Genomic DNA, 12,998 nt, shown 5'->3' with positions numbered 1-12,998 from the left:
CTATGATGATTTGACATCCCTTTCTTTCTAAAGTTGGTCTTACCCCTGAGACTGTTAAAGGGCACAGGAAAGGGCTGTGTTTGCTTTAAAGTGCAGAGGTCAGCCTTCACCATTGGGAAAAAAATGTGAACCTTGGATGGATTCAAACTTCTAAGAACTTATTTCAGGTTTTTTTAAGAGCTGATACCTGCATTTGGCATTTGGCATTGTAAGCCTGATTTTGCATTTAATTAAATGCAATTAATTTCCAGCTTGAGGAACGAGCATATTAGCTGTCATACAACCTCAACCACTGGCTTTACCAGTAGTAGGGTGTGTATACATGAAATCTTGTGAGCAATGGTACTGGTGATTTGAGGGTGGATGCATCTGTAGAATGGTTGTACCCGGCCTTGCCATAAGTCACTATTGTCCTGCCTTTGAGCCCTGTCTGGGCATTCTTCAGACACAGATAGGAATCTAGATGAGATATAAATTCAGAAACCTGAAACAACAATTAGATTGTGATTAGAAGAAATCACATGGCCTTGTGACCTGGCCAAACCCTGTATACGCCACCTTCAAAAATTCAGCCTAGAGCTGAATACTTTCTTTACTTCTTCTCTTATATTTTTTCTTAAACAGCTGTGCACTGTTGAATATCAATGGCATCCTCTTTCCTTCTCCCTTCCCCCCTCCAGACTCCAGTGTTTGACTAATAGACAAACAGATAGTATCGCTGTAAAACATGTATGAGTTTATAAAGTAATTTGGTCCTGAGTAGGTTGAAGTCCAATACACTACTAGGTTGCAGGCAGCTACCACTATTATTTACCTTTGTTTTGAGTAATCTTATACCTGGGAAACTACTGCTGCCAACTTCCAATTTTGATTGAAGACTTATTTAATTTTCGTTTGCTTTGGGGTTTTTCCTTTAATGAGTAGAAACCAGATAGAAGTGCTATTAAAAATCCATGGCAGTCTGTTAACAGAAAAAACCCAAGATTTTTACCCTTGTCTGACAGAAGTAACTGAGCTGTGTATTCCAGGTATTGCTGCTTCTAAATTTTGCTTAAACAAGAGTCCTGAACTTCACACCATTTGATTTTTAGTAAAATATTAAAGAAATAGAGAAGAAGCCCTGTGATGTGTGCACAGATTTTTGAAAGGCATAAAATTGCTCCAGAACACCTAGGAGGAGGTCTGCTAAAATACAAAGTCAAAATAAAAATGAAGACCCTGTATGTATGTAATGTTGCTAAAAACTAGAAACCATAATTTACTACTTTTGCTAGTTTTATTCGTGGAAGTGCGTAGGGGCCAACAAGAAGTGGAATTTTAAGAGATTAGGCAATGTGCAGACACAGAATGGAGCTAATCCTTCCTTTATGGATCTTAAATGTAAATAGATGAGTCTGAAAAACAAGAAGGGAAAGAGTTAATAAACACTGTAAAAAATATAGTACTTTTACATATTACAGCTTCTTTAAAATATTTACTTTGTACAGAAGATCATAGAAGATATTTTAATAATCCAGTGCAATGTAAAACACTGCATAAATACAACTTCCATTTGGTTTATAAATTATTCTTTATAAATGACAGAAAACTAGGAATGCAAAGGACCAAACAGCCAAACATCAAACAGTCCTTGTCCCTGTTCTCAAGGCAAGATGAACCATATCTGTGAGGGTCTGGAGGTTTTCAAAGATCGATGACCGATGATGATGGAAATTCTGCTATATTTCCTAGGTAATGTGCAAAAACAAGATCTTGCATGAAAGAGTTTGGCCAATGAACAGAAAATCAACCCTGCCAACAGCTTTTGTCCTGTGAGAAAAATAAAGTAACTAGCCTGTACCTCCTCTTTGGCAGGTGCTGCCCCATGTTAGTCAGCTTGCTCTCAGTTGCCTCCTCTGCCAGAAACTTGTCTGAGGCAAAGGAAATGAGAGCTTTTTCTGTAGCTCCCACAGACAGATTTGTATTGTACAACTCCATACATCTGTATTCGAACCAGCCCCATTCACCAAAATAAGTTGCACAAAGCAGTGCAGGAGGCCATATTTTCCCTTGGCTTTCCAAAATGCACTCCACAGCAAAAATGGTGTTTTGACTGGATGTAAAACTCAGAACAAAAGGATACCATTAGTCCTACAGGACAACTTTTCTCAAATGATAAACAATTTTGTGAAAGAAATTAACTGCTGGAACAAAAATTACAAATCTGGGGTCTGTTTAGACCATGCAGTATAAGTAATTAGTCTTTAAATGGAGATATTGTGTTACATGTGCCTACAGTCAATTATTTTTTTAAAGCCTGGTTTGCTGTCGTGGCCATAATTAGATTTCTTTCAAATACTTTTAGGACTTTTAGGATTGGGTCAATTCTTAAAATTACATGTTACAGTCTTACAAGCATTTGAAAATTAAAGAGGAAAAGGAAGTTATGTAAGATCAATACTGGCAGAACAATTCCTGAAGTGTTCTTCCCATGGTATCATATTTGTCATAAGAATTTGATCCATAATTATGGTTGTAAGTAAAATGAGTCCTTTCTAAAAAGCAAAATACCTAATCAGCAGTTATTTTTCTCTTTGTTCTCCTTTCCAATCCCTGTACCTTTTAAAACCACCTCATATTTTGTTCTTCAGTACTTGGTCTTTATTTCCTCATTCAGACAGCAAAGCATCTTCTGATGCTGCTGTCATCTTTGCCAGACTGAGCTGTGGGTTCCTTTAAATGAATTTGCTATGGCAGATAGCAGGGAACAGGCAGCAGTGCTTCCTACTGACACTGTTTATCTTCTACTAGATTTTCACTGGAGACACAATTTTTTTGCTGGCATCCCATTGAGCTGGAGACATGAATGGCAATGTATTTTGTCTTGAGAAGATTTGCAGCCAAAGGGTTTGGGGAAGAAGCTGTCTTTTGTAGCCAGAGCTACAACAACAATTTAGGGAAGAGGACTTCTCAGTAGAAGCTGCTAATTTAAAGTTCATTTCTGTGTTGTAAGGGATGGTTCTTTCTGCACTCAGCTGACTATTAATTAATTTGGCCTTGAAGCATGAGGATACAGTGTCTCTCTGGCAACACTTTCTGTAAAGAGAACACTGTTAGGAAATGAGCTGAGTCTACTCATGTAGGCTGCTGAGCTGTGGCTTTTCTGATATGGTTAGGTTCACAAATGATTTGATTCCCTGGAGTTTATTTGAAGTTTTTAATTAAAATCCTCTCTATTGGTACTCTGATTTTATTGAATGTGACAAAAATTTCTTGGGACTACTTGATTTTTCTTTAAACTACAGTCCCTTTACAGCTATCACATAGTGTAAAATAATTTTAAGTGTGTGTAAATGACATAATTTTAGCAATGTAAAGAAAACCTTTGGGAAAATGAGAATATCGGTATTCTGTTTTTCTGGAATTTCATCTTTGTGTGCCTGGACTGAAGACAAGATGGTGATATAGGAGAATTTCTACATTTTCTTTCAAGAAATTATTTTCAGATATGAGTATCTTGCCAAGACATCTCATGAGCATTATTTTCACAATCTTGTCATTCTTCTCTTTCACTTTGGGGGCCCCCTTCTCTGGGAAGGAGGCTATGGAAAGGGAAAAAGCCAAGACATTTTCTGGTGGCCAAAAAAGACTCCAAGTATGCAAGCTTTCTTCCTAAACAGGGCAACCAAAAGTGCACAGTTAGTGGGGCCAGGAGGAGAGCAAACAGTGGGGGAACATGGAACTACAGCCAGCTTGTTACTGCATAGCTGGGCAGTTGTGGCTTGGATTCTGGTCCACGCTCCCAGTATAATTTAAGATTTTTCATTATATTGAATAAGCCGTACATACCAGAACTTTATTCACTGTAGAAACAGTTCCTGTGAACTCACTGAGTCACTCTATCATTGAGTAATTCAGATAGCAAGGGAAGTCAGGGGATCTCTAGCTCAACCTAATGGTCCAAGAAAGCACAACTGTGAGAGCACACTGTTGCTCCAGGCTTTGTCCACCTGAGTCCAAGGACGGAGAATGTATGACTTATTTTGGCAAACATTTCTACTGCTTCCTGTTATGAAACAGGTTTTATTTGTCTGCAGACTGAATTCTCGGTTTCATTTATATCTGTTTTTTCTTATCCTTGAGTCATGCACCACTGAGAAGCCTGGCTCCATCTCCCCAGTAACCTCCTTGCAGGCACTGCCAGACTAGTGTCATGTGCCTCTCAAAGCTATCCCTTCTCCAGAATGAGCAAGCCCAGTTCCCTCAGCTTCTCCTTACTGGCCAAGTGCTCCAGCCTCCAACCATCTTGGTGGCCCTCTGCTGAACTTGGTTCTTTTCATTCAATGTCTTTCCCATAGTGGGGGTCCCAAACCCCCCTAAGTGGGTGCAATATTTAAATGTGGTCTAACAAAAGTAATGGGGCAATAATATACTGACTTTCCTCCTAAATTAATAAAGCCTTGTTTTTTGTTGATCTTTTTTGCTGTCAGAGGACACCCCTGGCTCATGTTCAGCTTGCTGTCTACCAGAACCCCCCGGGCCTTTTCAGAACACCTGATGCCCAACTACGCAGACACATTTTCCCTCAGCCTGAATCCGTGCAAGTAGTTGGTCTACCTCTGATGCAGGACTTGACATTTGTCTTTGCTGAGTTCTGTGAGGTTTGTGTTGGCCCATTCCATCAGCATGCAAAGGTCTTCATGGAGGGCAGCCCTCCCAGTCAGCATTTTACCTGTACCTCAGCCTACTCTCATGTGTAAATCCATTGAGCAACCATCACTCTGACATATCCTCCAGGTCATTGTTAATGATGTGAAACAGGACATGTTCCAGAACAGACCCTTGTGGTGCTCCACTTGTTTTTCTTTCTACTGTCCTCATGGTCCACTAACCACTGCCCTCTTGACCTGACCATCCAACCCACCTGGTTTTCTGCTCATCTAGACTGAAACCCGTGAACTCGGGTAAGAGGACATTGTCACAGTCAGTGTCAGAATTCTTGATGTAGTCTATTGAGGTTTTTTCTGCCTTGCTTATGTTTTGACATCCACAAATACAGCCATTTTACCATAAAAATTTTTCAGACTGGTTAGACATGATTTACTTTTTGTAAATCTATGCTGACTGGTTTTGGTCACCTTCTCCATGTGCTTAGAAATATGTTCCAAGAGGACTTGCTCCAGGACTTCCCCAGTTACCTTAATGAGTCTGACCCTCCAGTAGTTTACCAAATCCTCCAGCTGGACTTTTCTGAAGATGGGTGCAAATTTGTCTTTTTTTCTGTTGTCAAGGGCCTTCTTTGATCTCTGTTACTTTACAAACATTGCAGAGAGCAGCCTTGTAAAGACACCAGCCAGCCCACTCAGCTCTTTTAGGTTCAAACCTTCTGGGTTGCATGAGCTGAGTTCTTGCAAGTAATCTCTGTCATGATTTATATCTACTGCTGGTACTTCTCCTTCTCCTTCCACAGAAGGCTGGGAGACCTTGCTAGTGAAGAATGAAAGAAAAAAGGCATTAAGCACCTAAAACAGCTGTGTCTGTCATCACTAAATCACCCCAGCTATTCAGTAACAGAACATTGTCATTGTTCAGCTCTGTGGATTATTTGTGCCTAACTGTATTCAGGAGGATACTGTAGGCAGTAGATTCTTTAGTGAACTTGTTACTGAGACTCAAGGAGGAAACAAAAATTTTATTTTGATTCAATTTCATTTAGTTGAACCTTCTACAGCTCATGGCCACACATTCTAGTGAAAGAAAGGGGTTGGATATTCTTTATATGAGAAAGACAAGCACTTTTGGACCTGTGAAGAGTCTTGAAATGGTCTTCACGTAAGCTCTTCTTATGTTTTTAGATTTCCTCTTCATTTAGCCCAAATTTCAAAATGGGGATGAGGTTGTGTTTTGGTGGATTTTTTCCCTGCTCTGAACAATGTGTGGGCTGAGAGTTGAGAATGCATATGGGTTGTGCACAGGGAAAAAGTATAGGTCACCTGAAAATAATTAGCACTTCTGAAATAACTGTCTTTGTGTTTGAGGTATAGCTCACAAAAAGAGACTTGTTTTCATAATACGGGCTTTTAAAGAATGTTGTTCTGCTGTCATGCTTCCTCCACCTCATAAGGAAAAAAACCACCAACTCATAAAGAGTATCACATTCACAAAAAGAACATAAACTTTTCAGAAAAAAAAGCTAAATATTTTCAATTGCATTTAATATAATTTTTCTGGTGCACACACTGATGGAAAATAAAATACATGTCTAAACACAGAACACCTACAACAATATGTTCAGGCAATTTAAGAAAATGAAGGGTACTTCCCAAACTAAATATTCAAAAACTATGTCATTTAAGCTCCTAGCTAAAAACTCACCGTCATTTGGGACTACATCTTTCTGCCTACACTGCTGCAAAGATGCAAATTCTGTAACGTTGCTGACCTAATGAGAGAGAAATGCGCACTTGCAAGCTGCAACAGCTTAATCAATGCGATTCCCCTGTCCAGTCAGTGACAACTATTTTTGAATTGGGCTAACAGTTACAGGTGGAAGAGTTTTTGACACATTTCTGACAGTAATGTACTTAGGTAATCACGTTCCAGGGATTAAAAAAAAACCCAACAAACCCAAGAACTATAAATCTAAAACTCTGTCAGTGTAGAGGAGCAGAAGTGACACAAGAAAATAATTCTCTTTTCTCTGTTGGGTCAAGTACAGCCTCTGTTCTCTGATAATGGCAAAAGCTTGTTGCTTTAGAAGGCTGTACCTCTGCTCCCCAATAATAACCTTGCTAATTGTATAGTGCTGTATACAGTGGAAAGATTTTTCCTGACCCCGCAGGGAACAAGGGCTGTGAAGCATGAGATTTGATTAGCCTTATTATCTTAGCCTGCCCAGTTACCAATGTTGTAAGCTGCCATGAAATTATCCACCCCTTTTAAAATTAAAGCCATACTATTTGTCTTCATTATCTCCTTCTATGGAGTTGAATTCCACATGCAAACAGACCTCAGTGATGAAAATAGCACAGGAATTACACATGTAGCCTTTTAACTCTGTAGGTACTGTTTTCCTTTATTCTTTCATACCACTTTTTCATGCAAATTAACATTCTCCTAAATGTTGTGGGTTTGATCACCTGCTCCTGAAGGAAAACTGGTTTTATTTTACTGTCAATATTTGTAATTATCTATGAGATCTTTTAATGAGTTACTCTGGAGCAACTCATAGCTTGGAAAATGGGGTAATTTCTTAGAAATTTTGCTGTATTTGCTGGATTTTTTTTTTTTAATGTTCTATGATGTCTTGCATACAGAAATGAAAACAAACTACACACAAAAAAACAATAAATGAAAATAGTAATGATAATTAAAATCCCCTAGCTCATTTCTTTGGCACAAAAAACTTACTAAAATATTTTGGATGGTATATCAATGGATACATAAACAAGTTATCATCATAAGATCTCCAAATAGTGATAATACAGCAAAGAAACTGACACTTCATTGTCTTAATTTTTTCAGGTTATGAAGACAGCGTATTTTGGTAGTTATCAAATAAAGAAGTCTAAAGTTAGATCTGTCTTTAGACTGATCATAATAAATTATTATCCAAGTTAGACACTGGTTAACAGAAGTGTGCAGAACACTGGACTTGCTGAGTTTGCCAGCAATCAGCTTAAAATCTCCTTTAAAAATAGTACACCATCTCCAAGTCCTTCACTCAACACCAGTTTGCCACAAGTATGGAAAGGGAAATGACCTCAAAGAAGCACCTCCTCTGTGGGTACAACTATTCATTTTGTCATTAAAACAGCCATCAGAACAGTGATAGAGAATTTGGAATTCAGACCCAGAGTTCTGCAGAGAATAAGACAAAGAAGATTTTGGCACAGTTGACACTAGCCAGCAGATACTCCCTCCATTATTGTGGCAGTGTTGGTGGTAATTATAGGTTTTGTTTCCCATGTGTTCATCCAGAACTATAACAGGACTGAAAACCACATCCTCCTTTCCCCATTCTGTATACTGGAATGTCTGCTCCTCTAACTGCTCTAACATCAGGGTAGGAGCCCTAGCAAAACCAGAAGACCCTGGAGAAAGACCTCTACCTTGTTACTTGTAGCATCAGCAGAGAACTTTCAGAAAGTTAGCCACCCTGGTCCCTGCAGTTTTACAAAAAGGAGCAGAAGACTTCATAGCAAAAGTGCTCAAGTGAGATCTGTATCATCAAAGACTGAGTTCAAAGCTCTGTGGAGTCATAAACTCCAGTTCTAGTGAATGCAAATCAATCACTGTAAAAATATAAGGGCTGGGGCTGCCCTAACAGACAGTCCTTACGCTGCCTGAATCCCGTGGCTAGACAGAGACTGTGATAATCCCTGGCATAAAGAAACTCGGTTTTGGCACTCTTCTAACCTATGCCTGGCTGACCATGATCACTAGCCAGAAATTGCTGGGACATAAGTCAGCCCTGGCCAGGTCCTGTCTTCTCTGCCACAAACTGGGAACAGGGAGAGGCTTGGCTGAAGTGCAGTAATTGCCCATTAAATGGATAAAAGAGATTTACGGTCGTTTTTGCACTGCGGGAATGGTTCAAAACTCTCAGATTGAGCAGCACCAGCAGGGTCCTAAGGACCATCCTTGCACGGGCACGGGGGATTTCTGCTGTGAGCAGCATGCGAACACAAGTAGCAAAAAGCCCAAAGGATATGATAATTCCTGACAGAGGGTAAACATCAATTTCTAAGTTCTTCTCTAAAACAATACATCTCCATTTCTTCCTTGACCCTAATGGATCAAATGGATTAAACAGTGAGCAAAAAATGGTGTGTGAGCATTTGGGACACATTCCCTAGAGGGCTTTAATAGCCAAATAGCAGCTGCAGAGGCCAGAATGGAAGACGCTCAAAAGACTGTGGAGCAGTCAAAGTACTTCATGTTTAGATATTTCTGTTGCGGCCAAAAATGAGCTCTTGTATTTCAAAGGTTTGGATTCAAGCTTCGAGCTGAACTGTTAGTAGGAACCTCTAAGTTTTGCAGTGAAGCAATTTTCTTTCATTGGCCACGAAGGTAAAGTCAGGGTATCATGAAAGATGTCAGCATAAATTGCTACAAGCCTTTCTCCTTAAGAGAATAATGTTTAATTTTCACAAATGCTGAAACTGTAAGAGAAGAAGTCAACAAGATGTTGAGTTGTGAAATACAGGATGAGATGGCACTTATGCGTTTTGTGGCTCTGGTTCAACTAGAACATCACCAAAAAATAAATAACAAGCAAAGGAGAGAAAATGATCTAAAGTTATTTTTTGGGGAGTGAGGATTTTTTATGCCTGTCAGTTTTTCCATCATAGCTACTGGAGCTCAAACACCGAAAGGGTGGCATAAGTCATTATGTTGCTTAGAATCACTCATGCCATTTTAAGTTTCCTTTCAGTTTAACAAGGAAAAGATAACTGCTTGTGAAGCAATTTACCAAAAATATGTTCAATTTGGACTTTTTTACTGAGAAATTGCAGGAGGGCTGTAAGCTTTTTGGACCTGGGGATGTGTAATTCCACATGCCTATGAAGCTCTCAGCACAGGGTAGCTACTGTAATTTGAAGAGTAAGTAAAAATAATTCCTAAAGGAATTTTACATGCTGTTTTCCTAAGATGAGGTGCACAGGATCTCATTTACTTGATGCAACTTTATTGGACAATCTGAGAGGTTTTTCACCTGCTGGCTGCTGTTCCACAGTTTCTGTAATTATGCCCATCATAAATATCAGCTGCTTTATTTTGATATTGTTGGTGGCACAGCAATCAGTTTCGTCGTTATCTGGTAGGAAAGCAGAATCTGACCCCATTAACAGGAAAATGGGTAACTAGTGGATTTTCTGCTAGAACTCTGCCCCCTCATAGCTCTGACTTTCCCTTTTCCTCAATGGCTCCCAAAGAAAAAGCCAGTGTGAATTGCAGACAGCTTGCTATGAAGGTTTACCTTATGTCACACCGGGCTACCAGGCATTCTTAAAACAACGTAATTATGCAGATTGCAGTTAAAGTGTATGCTTGGATTCAAAAATTTCCAGCAAAGTCGGTATGAGGAGGAATAAGTGAATGAAAACAAGCTGAGCAATGACAGATTGTTTTGGATATGAGCATTTTGTTTCTGGAGCACATTTTACCCTTAGGTGAAAATCAAAAAAAATCTAGCTTTAGTTAGGGAGAATTCTGCATGGAGGACTGGCCGTGTGCAACCCAAATTTCCCTAAGTTCATGAGTATCCAAAGGTGAGAGCCTCCCCTGAAACAAAAAGTGAGAGCTGCTCTATATAATCATTGTTCAAAACAAACGAAATGTTTAAACAGTGACCAGAAGTGCGGGGAAATAGCTTTCCCCAGTGTTACTTCCATTTAAGTGGTCTTGCAGGTTATTGGCATCAGGGCAAACTCCCTATTTTCCCTTTCCCTTCTGAAATGTGTGACTTCTCTGCAGCATTTCTCGCACTCGGCGACTGAGCAGGCAGCGCCACGTATCCCCCTCCGGACTGGGACCGGGGAGAGCCCGAAGCCCGTTCCGGGAGTACCGGCGGGGACACGGCGAGGGGGCACGGGCACGCCCGCACACGGGCCCGCTCTCTCCCTCCTCGCTCGGCGGCGCTCACCACCCACGGCGGCCCTCACGGACGCGTGCTTTGACACGAACACGCGCGTGTCCCCACGCGGCCCCGCGCCGCCCCCCCGCGCCGCCGCACAGACACGCGCTCTCACACAGGCACACGCAGCCCGTGACACGCGGGCACACAGGCGCTCGCACACGCACCCTGTGACACGCGCAGTCACGCGCACTCCCACACACTCGCTCTCTCGCTCTCGCCGCCTCACACTCTCACACTCTCACACTCTCACACTCGCTCACTCGCTCGCTCGCTCAAGCGGGGGAAGGGGGGGGGGGGCGAGGCAAAGCCGCGCGCGCTCCCCCCGGGCGGGAGCGGGAGAGGCGCTCGCGCGCCACTGCCGCGGAGGCCGCGCGCGCGCTCGCCGGGGGTGGGCGGGGCGGAGGAGCGGCGGCGGGAGCGCGTGCCACAGCCACGCCGGCGGCGCGCGCCGAGGCGGGCGCAGAGCGGCGGCGGCACCTCCGGCTCGCGCCGTCCCTCCGGCAGCCCCGCGCGCCCGAGATCGTCCATGGGGCCGAGCGGCGCCCGCTGAGGGAGGAGGGGACGGGGAGCGGCGAGAGTCGGTGCCGGCCGGTGAGTTCCCGTACCGGCGGGGAGATCGCGTGCGCGACGAGGGGGAGGGAGGGAGGGAGTGAGGGAGGGAGGGAGTGTTCGCCTGCCCGGCTGCTCGGTTTTCCCGTCCCTCCCAGCCGGCGGGGACATGGTGGTGGGAGGCGGGGTCCCGCAGCCAACCCGGCCGAGCCTTTCGAGCCGGCGGCGGGAGCGGAGGCGCCCCGTGTGCGTGTGGCGTGAGGCGGGAAGAGCCGTCCGCAGGTAGCGGGGCTGGGCGGGCCTGCAGGGGAGCGAACATGGCAGCGCCGGAGTCCGGGAAGAGGGATTTTTGCCCCCAGAGCGGGGATTAACCCTCCTCCTCCCGCCTCCGGATGCGTCCCCGGGAGACTCGCGCTTCATCTGCCGCTCCGGATTATCCACCCGCCCACCCCCCTTCCCCCACTCCTTTTCCCGGTATTTTCTCTCCTCCTGGAGATTATCAGGTTTCCCGCCCCTCCCTCTCCGGGATCCTCCACCTCCCCGCTCCGAGGCGATTATCTCCCCCCTTCTTTGCCGGATTATCCCCTCCGGTTCGCTGTCCCTGTCCCTCCCTCCGCGTTTATGCTCCTCCGCAGCCTCGCCTCTCGGGGATTATCTCCTCTCCCTTTGGGGTGATTTTTCCTCTCCTGGTCTCTTGCCCCGGCATTTCCCTGCCTATTTTCTACCCGAGAAAGTCAACCCTCCCCTTCCGTCTGCTTCTGACTGGGGAAAGGGGCGAAAATGTGGTTGTGATCAGGTGGGCAGGAGTTTCCAGCAGCGCTGTCATCTCGGTCGTTGTGCGAGTACTACAGGCAAGTGGGTGTAGGTGGAGGAGAGGAGGCACCAGGGATGGATGTGCGGAGCTCGGAGCGGAGTTCAGCCTGTGGCGTTGTGCTCTCTATGCAGGAAGATATCTGCACCCTTCCCGCGATGTGACATCTGATGGAGATGAGGGAGAGCCGACCTGGATCGGTGCTTTAAAAGAACGGTGCATGGTGCATGGCCGGGTGGTAGAGATGCACGGGAAAAAGAGCCAGCAGCCTCTGAGTTTCTTTGAGGAAGGTGCAATGTACAGTAGTAGCGTTGTAGGTGGGAAGGTGCTTGGATGACATTGCTGCTGTCCGGGGGTCAAAGCTGGCTTAGATTGCTTCTGACTTGGCTTGAAAGGCAGCTGGCTTAGGCTGTTGCTCGGTGTTGAGGAGGAAGCAGACTGGTATATTTTGCTGAAGCTCTGATGCTGATGGGGTTCATTACTGGCAACTTGTGTGTGTGCCTGAAACAGAGGGGGAAGGTTTATCCCGTGGGTTTGGCTCCTGTGTAGGTTCCACCAGTCTCTTCTTCTGCCACCTGGGTTCCCTGCCCGTGAGTTTGCTGGGGGAGAGGTGCAGATCTTCTGGCCGTCTTGCAGCACAAGGCCCAGGATTAGATCCATTCAACTTCTTCCACTTGGCTTTGAGAGGAGCAGAGGCTGCAAGAAATTGAACAGAGACTGGGCAGCTATAAATAGATGTCGGACTAGAGGAGGCTTTGAAATCTTAGCATGCTGCTTCTGAACATATAGTGTCTGCTAAACTGGTTGGGTTGACACTAGCATCCTAATGTTTCCTTTTATTTCTGCTGAGGTGGTTGGCTTTTAACAGTTTGACACGAGGCTGGACCATACATCTGCCAAAAAATTATTTGGAAAGGACGTAGAGAAAATTCTCATTTAGCTAAAGTGCTGACAATTGGAGTCTAGTTTAAGCTCGTTTAAATGGGATTTTTAAAGGACCCTTCAGAGAAATCTTTA

General features: G+C 43.9%; 1 protein-coding gene across 2 annotated transcripts in view; it reads left to right on the top strand.

Moving 5' to 3' along the window:
- Positions 1–11,130: 11,130 nt before the first annotated feature.
- PALS2 (protein associated with LIN7 2, MAGUK p55 family member) overlaps positions 11,131–12,998 on the top strand; it is a 59,632-nt gene continuing 57,764 nt past the window's right edge. For both annotated transcript variants that reach the window (XM_066195643.1, XM_066195636.1), the window contains exon 1: positions 11,131–11,212. The gene's annotated coding sequence lies outside the window, so the exon portion shown is untranslated. The remainder of the gene's footprint in view (positions 11,213–12,998) is intronic.

This window comes from Chamaea fasciata, unplaced genomic scaffold (assembly GCF_029207755.1).
Source record: "Chamaea fasciata isolate MVZ Bird 193981 ecotype frontalis unplaced genomic scaffold, bChaFas1.0.hap1 SCAF_1, whole genome shotgun sequence".
Classification (NCBI taxonomy): domain Eukaryota; kingdom Metazoa; phylum Chordata; class Aves; order Passeriformes; family Sylviidae; genus Chamaea; species Chamaea fasciata.
Note: the sequence above shows the minus strand (reverse complement) of the source record. Positions and strands in the feature narration are given on the sequence as shown.